This window comes from Ursus americanus, chromosome 21, assembly GCF_024610735.1.
Source record: "Ursus americanus isolate L20-20 chromosome 21, mUrsAme1.1.p, whole genome shotgun sequence".
In the NCBI taxonomy this organism is placed as follows: domain Eukaryota; kingdom Metazoa; phylum Chordata; class Mammalia; order Carnivora; family Ursidae; genus Ursus; species Ursus americanus.
This window is the reverse complement of record NC_142147.1, coordinates 51,668,821-51,686,430: the sequence shown is the minus strand read 5'-3', so window position 1 is coordinate 51,686,430 and position 17,610 is coordinate 51,668,821. Positions and strand designations below refer to the sequence as shown.

The window sequence follows — 17,610 nt, the reverse complement described above, 5'->3', positions numbered from 1 at the left end:
TAAGTTTTTATTTAAATTCCAGCTAGACAGTTGTATTTTCGAGAGCAACCAATGGCAAAGTTAAGAGCACAGACATTGGAGGCTGATACCTTAGTTCAAAAGTCATTGAAATATCTCATGGCTCAGTTTTTTTTCATTGGAAATACTGGATTATTAAAGTTTCTGTATGTAAAGAAGAGAGAACTCATTTATATGGAAATCACGCTCGCAGTAAGGGCTCAGTAACTGTAAACTCTTAGGACTAGCACTGACAAATGAAAAGACTGGCAAAGTGACATTTAGGTGACATGTTCCAGGCCACACAGCAACACTGGATCCCAAGTATGGTAGACTGCAATGTCCCCAGCATTAATCCTTTTCTAGTCCAGAACACCAACTTGATTCAATCAACAAGGTTACTTTATTGGTTTCTCACAATACGTCCAGCAAGTATATTTGGTGGTGGAAAGACAATGGAGACTCTGCAATCCAGCGTGGGACAAGAACAGCTGAAACAGAAAGCAGCGCAATCTTGTGTGATGATGAAATGGGGACAGACAGACGGTAAGGGGCATGTGTTCACATACTGTTCTTCTGTCCTCCTGACAAGGAGAACAAAGGCAAGAGAAATGTAGCCCTATTTAAGTCTCCTTCCAACTTGCAGCCCACTGATAAGTCCCTGAGTCATGCAAGCGTGTCATTGCTCAAGAAACTCATGGCTGCCTTAATGTTATGTTTTGTTGGAGACTGAAAGCAACCATATCTTAATAGCTAGCCCTCCAATTCCTGGAGACTTTGCTTTTAACAGGCACCTATGACCTAGAAACTTACTTGAGCCCTAACCTCCACTAACTAAAAAGTATATAATCAGTCACTCCTCACAATCACAGTGCGGCTCCTCCTGCCCACAGGTCCTGTCCCAACAGGTATTTAAAAAAAAAAAAAAAGCATCCTTTGGCCTTGAAAAGGTCTTAAGAATTCTTTCTTGACCCTTTGCTTGGCAGCCCCATATCACTGCCATCCCATCCAATCCCATCCTTCAAGGCCCAAGTGGTGATCTTAAATGCAAATAAGTGTATGACCACCCCGAGTATAACCACACACGCAGGTCCCTTGCCAAACAGTCTCTTCACTTCCCGCCTCCCCACCCAGATGCACTTTCCTGAAGACAAAACTCCATGGTGTCAGCTCAACCTGTATAATCTGTTTTGGACCCCCGCCTTCAAATCCTGGAAATGTGAACTTTGGATTCCCTCGCTGTCCCTGACTATTACAGCAAACTTCCCTTCAGATAAGATCATGGTCTCATGATCGTTAGATTTCTTCATTCGCATGTTTGGTGAACTTATCCCTGATATGCAGCCAACCTGTTACCCTCTGAGAATACAGTGGTGGGCATATGAGGCACTTCTTTTCTCCATCCCTTGTCATTTATACTACAGGAAAGCCAAAAGGCCCAGCTATACTGGGCTCACTAAAGCAATGTCCTGTCCTTGTGCAGAGGGTCAGGATGATTCCTGTCAAATTGGGTTTTTGCCCCTGAGGCAAATCGATCCATGTGTGGGATAAACTACATCAAGAGGAAGAAACTGGGTTGCAGACCACATGGGAGTCTCAGATAACCAGGCCCATCTCTGACGTACAAACCCCCTGTTCCTGTGTTTGGACCATGAGGTTCCAATCACACTCATCTGTTTTGGCAATCTCAAAATGGGTAACCAATGATGGCACACATATTCTAGGTGAAAGGCCCACAAGAGATTCTGATGTCTAAGAAGATGGAATGAATGAAGTGACAAAATTCTGGGTTTCAAGACATCTTTATTTGAACAGCAGGTTACATCCAAGTAGAAAAAGCAGAAAAGGCAATCAGCTAACATTCATTGGCTTTGATGGACTGGCACTCCCTCAGGTACCAGGTTCCTGGGTGTCCCAGGTCAGGCTCTTGACTTAGCCCTCATCTGTGGCCAGAGCACATGAAAGGCCTGACAGGAGATTTCAAGCAGCCCTCGTGGTACCTCCAAATGATCCAATGCTTTGCCACATCCACAAAAATCAAACTTCCAGCGTCAAAATCAAGGAACACACCAACCTTGCCCTGAGGTTTCTCTGTGAACACAGGAGACAGAGGGCTGGTGGCCCAGAGCCTGTAACCACCATCCTCCTTTACACACGTAAGGAGGAATGTGCCACTCAATTCTTCCAATGGGCCAATGTTCCTCATCCAGGAATTGTCACTGAAGCCTTCACAGACACCCACAGCGCAGTCCCAGGAGTCACCTCTAATTCCCAGTAATGTTTGCCGCTACTAAAGCACTGGTTTCCCCATGATGCAAAGTAGTCAGATGTTCCAGGAACCAAGGATGCATACAAATGGTCACAGTCATACCTCAATCTTCTCGCGTCTTCAAATAGCTTCATATCGTGATTGGTTATCACCCTGCTGAATGTCACATTGACCGTCAAAAGGAAAATTCCAGTCGAAATCAATGGGAACAATACAATGGTTCCAGAGAGAAGAAAGAAAGTCTATCTACAGTCTCACTGGAAAAGAAAAAAAACATTCCAACATTAGAAGGGCAATTCTGACTGCAGAATTTTGGATCCAGATGTTGCCAGCACATCTCTCAGACAAATACCTCCTTAAAATGGGGGGAAAAACCAAAACCAAAACCAAAACCACCTTCCTAAAAATTCAGAGATCATGAAGAAGGTCCTATGGACTTCTGGCTGCTTATTTTGCCCAACACGGGAAAGTCCGGACACCTAAGCCTTGTCTTCAAGCCCACAGCAATATAACTTAGCTCGACCACCCCTTAGGCTGGATAAATGGTGGTATCCCTTCATCAGGATATCACTACATTCCAGTTAAGCACGTTGACACTGAAGAGGAAAACCTTAAGATGACTTCCTAGATGTGGCTTCCTACAATGTTCTGCCTATGATATCTTCTTCTATCTGAGGTCTCCTCTTCCTCTCTGCTAAATTAAACCTCTGGGCACTCTCTTAATGCAGGAGAGAAGGATAGGGAGCTGGGAGTAATGGTGTTGGCTAGGCAGCTAGGACAATTTTCTACATATCTTAGAGATCTGTTGTGACTTGGCTTTCCATTTTGTTTCCTCTGCAAAATCAAGCCTATTCTGCTCAAGATCCAGTGTATTATGGAGTCACACCCTGAATCACATTTTGCTTAGGCCTCTGTATTTCCCCAGGACAGTGGAATAAACACATCTTCTTCTCTTCCCTCAGAAGCTTGGACACAGCCTTGCCAGAACCCATCCAGAAAGAATTCATCTGCCCTGTCTGCCTGAATACCTTTACAGACCCAGTGACTATATGCTGGGGGCACAGGTTCTGTAGATCCTGTCTCTACCTTTTCTGGGAGGCAGCTGAAATCCCCTTACCAATGTCCTGTATGCTGTGAACCATCCTAGGAGAGAGAGTTCAAAATCAACATTGTTCTTAAGAATCTAGTGTACATTGCCAGGAAAGGCAATCTGAGGGAATTCTTTTGCTCTGAGGAACAGATGTGTGGGACCCACAAAGAGACAAAGATGATCTTCTGTAGAGAGGAGGAGAGCCTGCTCTGTCAGCTCTGTTCTGACTCCCCAGAGCAAAGGCTCACAGATACTACTCTATTAAAGAGGCTGTTGAAGAACAACAGGTAAGTGATGGCTCTGGGAGCACTTTGAAAGGTGGAGACAAGATGGCTAAGGGATTGTAAGGACATGAGGGGCATGAGGGCTCCTCAGTCCTCTCATGAATGCCAGGTATTAGGTAAGCACGATGAGGCTGTGAAGACACCAGTCTACTACTCTTTATGGGAGGGTGATTAAGTTAATGGTCATGATTTAATTGACAGGACAGAAGGCATCATGCTCAAGGCAGTGCAAAGTCCTCTTCTTGAGAAAGAGCCACTGGCTATGAAAACTTCAAAAGTACAGAAAGGTTTTTTATAGGCTATGTATTTCCCAGCAGCAGACACAGATGGGATAAAGTGCATTGGAATGAGCAAGGGACAAACATCACTAGGAGCATATTGGGCTGCAAGATGCCACATGTTCTGAAAAGTGGCTGTGCTAAGTAAAATGCTGACCATTTTCCCAGGTAGATGACATGACATTGTGTGGTTCTACAGTTCAATCTAAAATTTGATCACTACAGAGGGCAAATGGGCAAATGATGATCCTTCTGCTCTCCCTGAAGTACATTTATCTAACATCCCTCGGTTATTCTCTCCACAATTGGAGTTCTGAAACCAAAATGCTGCTCTGGTGCTAAAGTCCATAGTTCTTTTACAGGAAAAGCTCTCTGATGAGATGAGATCTTTATGGAAAAACATCCAAGGAATCCAGGAGAGTCTCAATAAATATGGCAGAATGACTGTGCCTTCGATGGTAAGTATGAGAGTGCATTTCCCCCTCAATCAGGTTGAGACAGAGGATGTAGGAACTTAGCCATTAGGAACTTGAGCTAAATCATCATGTGTCATGAAATTCTGTGAATGGGTTGAGCAGTGGGAGGAATGATCAATCCACCGATTCAATGGAAGGCGGCATGCCTCTTAGGATTCTTAGAATCTGCTATGCCAGTAACTACCAAAAAACCATGAGGAGAATGTGCAACAAGTGCTAAGCTGGGAGGCACAGAGCATGATCTGGACCAATTCAGTAGCCATCATTCAGGCTCTGAGGACAAATTCCTCAGGGCGAAGGCCAATCTAAGTTCTCAAGGTCAAGTACATGTGAAAAATCCACAGATATTTCAGGCAGAGATTTCTGTATGTCAAACCCTCTAGGTATTAAAGAGCATATCCTTGGGGACTGCAGGTATTTCCATCTGATTTCTCCAGTGAGTCTGGGGATAGAAAGGAAACCTGAACAGCAATTTAATAAGTGTGCCCCTCATGGTGAAAATTGATAGTACTGGAGATAGAGAACGACACATGTTCAAGTAGGAGAAAATGTAACACGTTTAAAAAATAAAATAAACCAAGGAAAAGGAGCAATGGAAAAGCTGAAGCAGAGAGTGACCCCATAAATCCTGGGTGGAAAGGTGCAAAGGAGTAAGGACTAGTGTCCTTGAAAAGAATATGGAGGATGCCCTCCTAACAGAAGATAGGGCTATGAGGACGGACATCCATTTTGAGGGCAGGTGGTGAGGATTTTAGGAAGATCCTTTCTGGGAGCTTCTAATCCTGCAACATTGCCATGAAGGAAGAGAGAAATGTCAGGCTGTGGAGGAGGGAGGTTTGAGACTGGAAATACATTTCCTAAGGTAACCCAGAAAGCAGAATATTGCATATAATGATTTGAGTCACCCATACGTCTCAGTGGCTTGCCTGTAGTCTTTCAGATTGGAGAGGCTGGGTATGAAAGATATCAATGACAAGCTTTTCTCTAATTTCAGGAACTCATGAAGTGGATGCAAGTGGTTTGAGGGAATGTGTGGGCTTGGCTTTTGGAATAATTTTGAAAGAATGGAAAACAAATGGAGGGGGGAATGAATGGTTTCTGAGAAGGGAGAGTTCATGAATTTAGGATGTATGGAGCCCAGTGGTAGAGCAAACTGGATGCCATTTAAGCGGCCAGGGATGAGACTGACCTAAGTATTCAATCTACTTAACCCATGTCCTTGCAGCATTTTGTGACTCAACATGAAAACGTCATTCCTGCTCATGAGACACCATGTCCAGTTCTCATAGAAGAAAGTGAAACTTTAGAATGCCTCTGAGAAGAGGGCAATGAGATATGTGACCAATTCTGGAGGAATCAAGGTCATCTGACCAATTGTATGAGGTACCTATAAGAAATGTACATGGAGCTGGTGGCTATGTGCCAAAAGCCAGATGGGAAGCTCCTCCAGGTAAGAACTGTGGCTCACCTTTGACTTCCATGCTTTACTGCTTAGCAAAGTTGTATTCTTCCATGTCTTGCACCTCTGGTGGGTGTCTCTCCTGATTGGGAATAGTCTATATCAACTGCAATTCCTATCCTAGTCATGAACAAGGAAGCCTCATGGGACTCATTAGGGAGATTTCCCCAGGGAATAATCCCTTCTCAAATTCTTCTTGTGGAGCTTGCTTCTCCAAGACCCGAAAGACGCAACTTACTCAATAGATGTCAAATTTCCTGTCTCCAATTGGGAAGTGTGGGGAAATTTGGGAAAAGCTCACCTACTTCCTGCTTCAGTAGGGAAGTCCTAGGTTTAAATTGCTCTTAATTTGGGACATACTACCCTTGGGGGACAAGCCCAGGAAAGGCTACTTTGCAGACAGCTGAGGGTTGCAGCAGTGCACAGTCAGTACTTTTGTCCTCTCTTTACACTGAGGGTTCTAAATTCATCAAGAATTTCCATTCTGTCTATCTGTTACAGTGGGATTATCTTTAGGGAGGAAAAGGAGAAAGGAAAAGGGGTTAACAGAACAGTGTGTGGGTGGTGGGGGTGGTGATTATTACTTTTTCTGATGTTTCCCAAACCCAAAGACTGGCAGAAGAATGTCCTATGCCTGAAGTATTTTCTCTATTTTCTTGACAGGAATTAGGAGACCCTTTGGCAAGGTGAGTTTGGACATCCGTGCTACCTAGGGCAGGGTGAGGCTGTGGAAGAGCTCAAGCTCTGCACTTCTGTCCAAGCAAAGACATCATTGCTGGACTATACCCAGTTGCTTATGTATGCCCATGTTTGTGCATGTTTTGCTGAGTGTGATTTCTTGTGCTCCTTTATCAGAAGTTAGACTTCCTTTCTCCTTGTGGCTGAGGAAAGTACTCAATACAGAAGTTTCTAGAACCAGCTATGTGGTTTTAGATTCACAGTTGTATACCTATTGGAAGCAGAAAGACTAATTTTCCCAGTGATTTGGTGAGACAGGCAAGAGCACCTCGGAGAGATGAGGGTGGGCAGAAGCAGGCAAAGAAGAAAAATGGTTCCCCAAGAATGGTACAGTCTTATCCCATGATTGTGGAGGAAAGGATGCTGATGAAGAATGGTTGGCTGAAGGGTGATGACTTTGTCAACCACTGTGTTTCTAAGAAGTCTCAGACACCAGAAAGACTAAGCTCATCTTCCTCCTTACAGGATTAAGAGAAATCAGCCAAACCTGCCTCCACATGTGCAGCCACAACTCAGGGCACGAGGGACTGGTGGACAGGCTAAGCAGCTTCCTAGGTGAGTGTCAGCCCAACAGCCCCACTGGCAAGGCCACCATGCCAGGCCCTTCAATCATGGTTTTCTGTGGACAGTCTTTTAAAGAGGAACCAGAATAGGTGTGTGTATATTGATATGTGGTTCAGGCCCTACTAGGTTATACATTTGATAAATTACTTATAAAATGGGAAAGCAAGTGTGTTCCAGAAGAGGGCACCTTGAGCCCTAGAAACTATCACATGCAGTCTCACTTGCTCACCCAGTCATAGAAAAGTAGATGTGAATTCAAGACATTTCAATTTCAAAGAAAGTACAGTTAGTCTTTGAAAATCTTTTTGCTTTAAAAAGTTTCCTAGTAATTGCATTAGTTTCCATTTATGCAGTGAGGAAAAGTGCATAAGCATAAAATCATGCTTCAGTGAAGAAACAAAGAATTTATGAAATATAACAATAAAGCAAAAAGGTGGTTGATGACGTCATATCATACAGATATCCATGGAAAACTTAAACCCAGAGATTTAATTTAGCAGAGAGGAAGAGAAGACCTCAGATGGAAGTAGATATCATAGGCAGAACATTGTAGGAAGCCACATCTAGGAAGTCATCTTAAGGTTTTCCTCTTCAGTGTCAACGTGCTTAACTGGAATGTAGTGATATCCTGATGAAGGGATACCACCATTTATCCAGCCTAAGGGGTGGTCGAGCTAAGTTATATTGCTGTGGGCTTGAAGACAAGGCTTAGGTGTCCGGACTTTCCCGTGTTGGGCAAAATAAGCAGCCAGAAGTCCATAGGACCTTCTTCATGATCTCTGAATTTTTAGGAAGGTGGTTTTGGTTTTGGTTTTGGTTTTTCCCCCCATTTTAAGGAGGTATTTGTCTGAGAGATGTGCTGGCAACATCTGGATCCAAAATTCTGCAGTCAGAATTGCCCTTCTAATGTTGGAATGTTTTTTTTCTTTTCCAGTGAGACTGTAGATAGACTTTCTTTCTTCTCTCTGGAACCATTGTATTGTTCCCATTGATTTCGACTGGAATTTTCCTTTTGATGGTCAATGTGACATTCAGCAGGGTGATAACCAATCACGATATGAAGCTATTTGAAGACGCGAGAAGATTGAGGTATGACTGTGACCATTTGTATGCATCCTTGGTTCCTGGAACATCTGACTACTTTGCATCATGGGGAAACCAGTGCTTTAGTAGCGGCAAACATTACTGGGAATTAGAGGTGACTCCTGGGACTGCGCTGTGGGTGTCTGTGAAGGCTTCAGTGACAATTCCTGGATGAGGAACATTGGCCCATTGGAAGAATTGAGTGGCACATTCCTCCTTACGTGTGTAAAGGAGGATGGTGGTTACAGGCTCTGGGCCACCAGCCCTCTGTCTCCTGTGTTCACAGAGAAACCTCAGGGCAAGGTTGGTGTGTTCCTTGATTTTGACGCTGGAAGTTTGATTTTTGTGGATGTGGCAAAGCATTGGATCATTTGGAGGTACCACGAGGGCTGCTTGAAATCTCCTGTCAGGCCTTTCATGTGCTCTGGCCACAGATGAGGGCTAAGTCAAGAGCCTGACCTGGGACACCCAGGAACCTGGTACCTGAGGGAGTGCCAGTCCATCAAAGCCAATGAATGTTAGCTGATTGCCTTTTCTGCTTTTTCTACTTGGATGTAACCTGCTGTTCAAATAAAGATGTCTTGAAACCCAGAATTTTGTCACTTCATTCATTCCATCTTCTTAGACATCAGAATCTCTTGTGGGCCTTTCACCTAGAATATGTGTGCCATCATTGGTTACCCATTTTGAGATTGCCAAAACAGATGAGTGTGATTGGAACCTCATGGTCCAAACACAGGAACAGGGGGTTTGTACGTCAGAGATGGGCCTGGTTATCTGAGACTCCCATGTGGTCTGCAACCCAGTTTCTTCCTCTTGATGTAGTTTATCCCACACATGGATCGATTTGCCTCAGGGGCAAAAACCCAATTTGACAGGAATCATCCTGACCCTCTGCACAAGGACAGGACATTGCTTTAGTGAGCCCAGTATAGCTGGGCCTTTTGGCTTTCCTGTAGTATAAATGACAAGGGATGGAGAAAAGAAGTGCCTCATATGCCCACCACTGTATTCTCAGAGGGTAACAGGTTGGCTGCATATCAGGGATAAGTTCACCAAACATGCGAATGAAGAAATCTAACGATCATGAGACCATGATCTTATCTGAAGGGAAGTTTGCTGTAATAGTCAGGGACAGCGAGGGAATCCAAAGTTCACATTTCCAGGATTTGAAGGCGGGGGTCCAAAACAGATTATACAGGTTGAGCTGACACCATGGAGTTTTGTCTTCAGGAAAGTGCATCTGGGTGGGGAGGCGGGAAGTGAAGAGACTGTTTGGCAAGGGACCTGCGTGTGTGGTTATACTCGGGGTGGTCATACACTTATTTGCATTTAAGATCACCACTTGGGCCTTGAAGGATGGGATTGGATGGGATGGCAGTGATATGGGGCTGCCAAGCAAAGGGTCAAGAAAGAATTCTTAAGACCTTTTCAAGGCCAAAGGATGCTTTTTTTTTTTTTAAATACCTGTTGGGACAGGACCTGTGGGCAGGAGGAGCCGCACTGTGATTGTGAGGAGTGACTGATTATATACTTTTTAGTTAGTGGAGGTTAGGGCTCAAGTAAGTTTCTAGGTCATAGGTGCCTGTTAAAAGCAAAGTCTCCAGGAATTGGAGGGCTAGCTATTAAGATATGGTTGCTTTCAGTCTCCAACAAAACATAACATTAAGGCAGCCATGAGTTTCTTGAGCAATGACACGCTTGCATGACTCAGGGACTTATCAGTGGGCTGCAAGTTGGAAGGAGACTTAAATAGGGCTACATTTCTCTTGCCTTTGTTCTCCTTGTCAGGAGGACAGAAGAACAGTATGTGAACACATGCCCCTTACCGTCTGTCTGTCCCCATTTCATCATCACACAAGATTGCGCTGCTTTCTGTTTCAGCTGTTCTTGTCCCACGCTGGATTGCAGAGTCTCCATTGTCTTTCCACCACCAAATATACTTGCTGGACGTATTGTGAGAAACCAATAAAGTAACCTTGTTGATTGAATCAAGTTGGTGTTCTGGACTAGAAAAGGATTAATGCTGGGGACATTGCAGTCTACCATACTTGGGATCCAGTGTTGCTGTGTGGCCTGGAACATGTCACCTAAATGTCACTTTGCCAGTCTTTTCATTTGTCAGTGCTAGTCCTAAGAGTTTACAGTTACTGAGCCCTTACTGCGAGCGTGATTTCCATATAAATGAGTTCTCTCTTCTTTACATACAGAAACTTTAATAATCCAGTATTTCCAATGAAAAAAAACTGAGCCATGAGATATTTCAATGACTTTTGAACTAAGGTATCAGCCTCCAATGTCTGTGCTCTTAACTTTGCCATTGGTTGCTCTCGAAAATACAACTGTCTAGCTGGAATTTAAATAAAAACTTAGAAAAACTGATGAAAACCTCCCCACCCACAACCCAACGTATTAAAAAATGCTTAACCGACTGAGCCACCCGGGCACCCCTGGTTCCTTTTTTAAATGTGCTTCTGGTCTTCCTCACCCACCCAGGTTCCTTATGCCCTCCCTAACTGCTGGGTGGTTCTGCTGCACTTGCTTATAGGCCCATTCTCTGGGCCCCTATTTATTATGCACCTTGTTCTTAAAATTTTTCTCAGAACATCAAGAGGCAATTTCCTACTTTCAATAGCCGAATAACTAAATAACTTGAAAAGTCTACAATATGGAGAATAACTTTAAAATATTATATAATAATTAACACATTATATAAAGGAAGATATTGATAAATGGAGGTTTAGTGCATGATATCTTGTGGATGTGTGTTTTAACGAAGTGATTTATTAATGCTTTAAAAACCACTGCATCCACATGGCAACCACAATTACAAAGCAATGCATACTCTGAAGGATATAAAATTGAAAATAACAATACACCGATATCAATCAAGCTCCAAGTGGGTGATTTATGAAACCAGGATTTCAATCGCATTATTTGTGTTACAATATTATGAGCATGACATAAGAAACGTTGACTAAAGCAATGCAATTATTCAGTCACAGATTGTATCAGGACGTTCTTTTGGTAGATGGTTCTACATAGTTAAGTGTCGATTGAAACACTTTCCTTTATTTTTGTTTGTTTTAAGAGAGAGAGAGACTGCTTGAGAGTGCCAGCAGCGGGGAGGGGCAGAGGGAGAAAGAGGGAATCTCAAGCAGGCTCCATGCTCAGCAAGGAGCTCAATGTGGAGCTGAAGCTCCATCTCAGGACCCTGAGATCATGACCTGAGCAGAAATCAAGAGTTGGATGCTTAACCGACTGAGCCACCCAGGCACTCCTTATACTTTCTTATATTTAACAGCATAAAGCCTTGTGATGTTTCTTGATGTGTCAGTCTGGTTAGGCTAAACTACAGGGATATAAGGGAGGGGTTTAAGGACTTCTTAGCATCTTCAAATCTCTTGCAGTTATCGAAGCAGATCCTAATCTAGGTGCTGCTGTGAAGGGATTTGGCAGATGTAATGAAAGTCCTTAAAAGACTCCAAACCAGGGTGATTATCCAGGTGGATCTGACTGAATCAACAGAAGTCTTTATTTACTTTTATTTATTTATTTATTTATTTATTTATTTATTTATTTATTTAATTTCTTTGACAGAGAGCGAGCGAGCAAGGGAGCATAAGCAGGGGGAGCAGCAGAGGGTAAAGCAGGCTCCCCACCAAGCAGGGAGCCCGACATGGGCCTCCATTCCAGGACCCAGGATCATGACCTGAGCTGACACTTAAGGCAGACACTTAACCAATGGAGCCACCCAGGCACCCCCAACAAAGGCCTTTCAAGGAAAGGTTTGGGAATTCCCTGAATAAAATTCCAAAGAGCAATTGGGGGGTCTACATTGCTCCAATTGCTCCAGACTGCCTATGGAAGGTTCTAAACTGCTCCTGCTTTCCCTCCCTGAAAGATTGCCCCTCTGTTCTCAGATTTGCTTAGCTAATTCTATAGTTCTTGTAGAAGTCAATCCTTGTAAATTCTCTCTCCCTCCAGCTCTCCTTCATCCTCTTCCTCTCCCCTTCCTTCTCCTGCCCATTCTGACCCCCACTCCCCCATTAAGGTTGATGCCTGACTAATACAAGCCTGACAGATTTATCTTCTCTATTAGGACATTTGACATTCTACCTCCCCCACCCCCTTTTGTTTTCTTTTTGTGAAAATGACCCCTCTCTTAGTTTTTGTGGTACGCACATGTTGGTTCCCCTGGTGTATAGAAAATTGTAGACACAGTAGATTTTCCTGTCTCTTGTGTAAAGCCTTGTATACTTTCATAGTTATTCCGCATATCTTTCCATGGCATACTGAGCTACTCCCATTATTATAATCAATATCCGCATAGTCAGCAAATGCTAGATATTTGAAAGATTTAAATATCCTAGAGTCAATATATACATTTGGTCAAGGGAAAATCATGAAAGTTATGGTAAGAAGACATGTTAGGCAATTTCCAACAAGCTCAGGCAAGCACGATTATAAGGTTTTCTACCTCAGCAGAATTTGTATTTTATGAGCCTCTTTCAAACATTCTCCTTTTTAGTCAGCAGTAGATACTATTGCAGAATGATATCTCAGAGAGAGTGATCGTCAATAGGCAAAAATAAAAACAAATTATTTCACTTCATTAAATATTCTGTTTTCATTTCTCTTCCTATATGCCCCCTGATTTTAAGAAGCAATGCTCAGGACTCCCAAATCCTGTTTCTTGTTTCATTATTTTTGTTTCTGAGATGCAGATCCATGCAGCCATCTGCATCGCAGGCAGATGTAAATTCTCTCTCCCTCCATCTAAGTACCCCATCTAAAAGGGTCCATTAGGTTTCCTCCTTGAGAGGTTCTCCTCATCTTGTCTTCCTAATTTCAGTTATTGGGACTGCCACCCACTCCCTTACTCATACTGGAAAACCGAGATTTGGTCTAGACACTGTTTTCTTCCTCAGTTCCCATATCATGTCAGCCCCTGTATCTCTCAGGTGTATCTTGTCCTCCACGTTCCTAATTCCTTAACTCAAGCCTTTAGTATCTCCTATGAATTCCTCCAATTATCTCTGCTAGTCGACTTGGCTCACAAATGGTTTCTAAAACATGCTCTCTAAATAATACATCTGAAACACATCACCAGATAGACTTACATGTACTCATTGAGATCTAATCATTCATTGAATAACATGTAACGAGTTCATCCTAAGTGTAGATATTCCTGCAGGTGCTGATGATGCAGTAGTGCCATTGCCATCACCAATTCCACATATCAGTGGAAGGCACAGAAATTGATAACTAAAAATAGATGATATGGAGGAGGAGTTAAGATGGCGGAGGAGTAGGAGACACCGTTTTCAGCCGGTCCTCCGAGTCAAGCTGGATAGGTACCAGACCAGCCTAAACAACCACAGAACCAGCCTGAGACGCAGGAAGACGCATCTGGATCTCTACAAATGAACATCTCCAGCGCTGAGTATTGAGGTACGAAGCGGGGAGCCATGAAACTGTGCACAGATATCGGAAGATAAACGGAAGGGGGAGGGAGCCGCCGCGTTCGGGGCACCAGGAAGCGGTAGCCACTTGCACGGGAGAGCGGGCGGGGCTCGCGGACGGCACCTGTAAAACAGCAGACTGAGACCGTGAGCTGGGTGCGCGCGCCACCAGGCATCTCGCGGAACACTGGAATCCCGGTGCGCTCACTGGATCCAGACTGAGACCGGGAGCTTCCCGGAGCGCGTGCGGGGCGGCTGGCCGCTGGCGGCGTTAGAAACACAAAGGACAGAGACGCGCCGGCCCTGGAAGTGAGGGCTGGGACGCCGGGTGTGGGGCGCACATCCCGGGACGCTGCAGGGTTGAGCAGCACCAACAGTAACAGAGTTAAAGTGGCCAGAACATTAGTAGAGAATGGGCCGCAATCCCTCTGTTCTGTGACAGAGGCTGAAATTCGGCCGCTGCTGCTCTGACTCTCAGAAGAGGCACAGCAAACCACCAGGGAAAGCCGCCAGAGAACAAAAGCCTGGAAATACCGGCTCAGGGAGTGCCCATCGCCATCCCCCCTCGCAGGGGACACGGAGACTCTACCCAAACAGGGTTGCCTGAGTATCGGCGTGGCAGGCCCCTCCCCCAGAACACAGAAGGCAGGCTGAAAAATCAAGAAGCCCACAACCCGGGCGCCTGGGTGGCGCAGTCATTGAGCGCCTGTCTTCGGCTTAGGGAGTGATCCCGCCGTTCCGGAAAGGAGTCCTTCATCGGGCTCCTCCGCTGGGAGCCTGCTTCTTCCTCTCCCACTTCCCTGCTTCTGTTCCCTCTCTCGCTGGTTGGCTGCCACATAAATAAATAAATAAAATCTTTAAAGAAGAAGCCCACATCCCTAAGATCCCTATAAAACAAGGGGCACGGCCTGGCACCCAGTCAATAATTTGGGCTCTGGAAACCCCGCAACCTCTTCTCATCAGAATGACAAGAAGGAGAAGCCCCCCCCCCCCAGCAAAGAAAAGACAGTGAGTCTGTGGCCTCTGCCACAGAAATAATGGACATGGATGTAACCAAATTATCAGAAATGGAATTCAGAGTAACGATGGTCAAAATGATGAGTAGAATTGAAAAAACTATTAACGAAAAGGTTACTGAGAATATAGAATCCCTAAGGACAGAAATGAGAGCGAATCTGACAGAAATTAAAAATTCTATGAGCCAAATTCAGGCAAAACTAGAGGCTCTGACGGCCAGGGTCGCAGAAGCAGAGGAACGGGTTAGTGAATTGGAGGATGGGTTAATAGAGGAAAAAATGAAAATAGAAGATGGTCTTAAAAAAATCCATGCCCACGAATGTAGGTTACGGGAGATTACTGACTCAATGAAACGATCCAATGTTAGAATCATCGGCATCCCCGAGGGGGTGGAGAAAAACAGAGGTCTAGAAGAGATATTTGAACAAATTGTAGCTGAAAACTTCCCTAATCTAGCGAGGGAAACAAACATTCGTGTCCAAGAGGCAGAGAGGACCCCTCCCAAGCTCAACCATGACAAACCTACGCCACGTCACGTCATAGTGCAATTCGCAAATATTAGATGCAAGGATACAGTATCGAAAGCGGCCAGGGCAAAGAAATTTCTCACGTACCAAGGCAAAAGCATCAGAATTACGTCAGACCTGTCTACACAGACCTGGAATGAGAGAAAGGGTTGGGGGAGCATATTTAAAGCTCTTTCAGAGGAAAACATGCAGCCAAGGATCCTTTATCCAGCAAGGCTGTCATTCAGAATTGACGGAGAAATAAAGACATTTCAGAATCGCCAGTCACTAACCAATTTTGTAACCACGAAACCAGCCCTACAGGAGATATTACGGGGGGTTCTATAAAAGTAAAAAGGCCCCAAGAGTGATACAGAACAGAAAGTCACAGCCAATACAAAGAAGACTTTACTGGCAACATGGCATTTTTAAAATCATATCTCTCAGTAATCAGTCTTAATGTAAATGGTTTGAACCATCCCATAAAACGCCACAGGGTTGCAGATTGGATAAAAAGAAATGACCCATCCATTTGCTGTCTACAAGAGACTCATTTCGAACCCAAAGATGCATTCAGACTGAGAGTAAGGGGATGGAGTACCATCTTTCACGCAAATGGACCTCAAAAGAAAGCTGGGGTAGCAATTCTCATAGCAGATAAATTGGATTTTAAACTACAGACTATAGTTAGAGACGCAGAAGGGCACTATATTATTCTTAAGGGAAGTATTCAACAAGTGGATATGACAATTATAAATATATATGCCCCCAACAGGGGAGCAGCAAGATACACAAGCCAACTCTTAACCAGAATAAAGAGACATATAAATAAAAATACATTAATAGTGGAGGACCTCAACACTCCACTATCAGAAATAGACAGAACACCCTGGCAAAAACTAAGCAAAGAATCAAAGGCTTTGAATGCCATACTCGATGAGTTGGACCTCATAGATATATATAGAACACTACACCCCAGAACAAAAGAATACTCATTCTATTCTAATGCCCATGGAACATTCTCAAGAATAGACCATGTTCTGGGACACAAAACAGGTCTCGACCGATACCAAAAGATTGAAATTATCCCCTGCATATTCTCAGACCACAACGCTCTGAAATTGGAACTCAACCACAAGGAAAAATTTGGAAGAAACTCAAACACTTGGAGACTAAGAACCATCCTGCTCAGGAATGACTCGATAAACCAGGAAATCAAAAATCAAATTAAACAATTTATGGAGACCAATGAGAATGAAAATACAACAGTCCAAAACCTATGGGATACTGCAAAGGCAGTCCTAAGGGGGAAATACATAGCCATCCAAGCCTCACTCAAAAGAATAGAAAAACCTAAAATGCAGTTTTTATATTCTCACCTCAAGAAGCTGGAACAGCAACAGAGGGACAGGCCTAATCCACGCACGAGGAAGCAGTTGACCAAAATTAGAGCTGAAATCAATCAAGCAGAAACCAGCAGATCAACAGGACTAGAAGCTGGTTCTTGGAGAGAATCAATAAAATTGACAGACCACTGGCAAGACTTATCCAAAAGAAAAGAGAAAGGACCCAGATTATTAAAATTATGAATGAAAAAGGAGAGGTCATGACGAGCACCATTGAAATTGGAAGGATTATTAGAAATTTTTATCAACAGCTATATGCCAATAAACTAAGCAATCTGGAAGAGATGGAATCCTTCCTGGAAACCTATAAACTACCAAGATTGAAACCGGAAGAAATTGATTCCTTAAACAGGCCAATTAATTATGAAGAAATTGAGTCAGTGATAAACAACCTTCCAAATAACAAAACTCCAGGCCTGGACGGTTTTCCTGGGGAATTCTACCAAACATTCAAAGAAGAAATAATACCTATTCTCCTAAAACTATTTCAAAAAATAGAAACAGAAGGAAAGCTACCAAACTCATTCTATGAGGCCAATATTACCTTGATCCCCAAACCAGGCAAAGACCCCCTCAAAAAGGAGAATTACAGACTGATTTCCCTAATGAATATGGACGCCAAAATCCTCAACAAGATACTTGCTAATAGAATCCAACAGTACATTAAAAGGATTATCCATCACGATCAAGTGGGATTCATACCTGGGATGCAAGCGTGGTTCAATATTCGCAAATCAATCAGCGTGATACATCATATCAACAAGAAAAGACTCAGGAACCATATGATCCTCTCAATCGATGCCGAAAAAGCATTTGACAAAATACAGCATCCTTTCCTGATTAAAACCCTTCAGAGTGTAGGAATAGAGGGTACATTTCTCAATCTCATAAAAGCCATCTATGAAAAGCCTACTGCAAATATTATTCTCAATGCGGAAGAGCTGGAAGCCTTTCCCTTAAGATCAGGAACTCGACAAG

General features: G+C 43.7%; 1 pseudogene; it reads left to right on the top strand.

Annotated features, from left to right (window-relative positions):
• Positions 1-452: 452 nt before the first annotated feature.
• Positions 453-8,676, top strand: LOC123791744 (tripartite motif-containing protein 43-like; annotated as a pseudogene).
• The last annotated feature ends 8,934 nt before the right edge of the window (positions 8,677-17,610 follow it).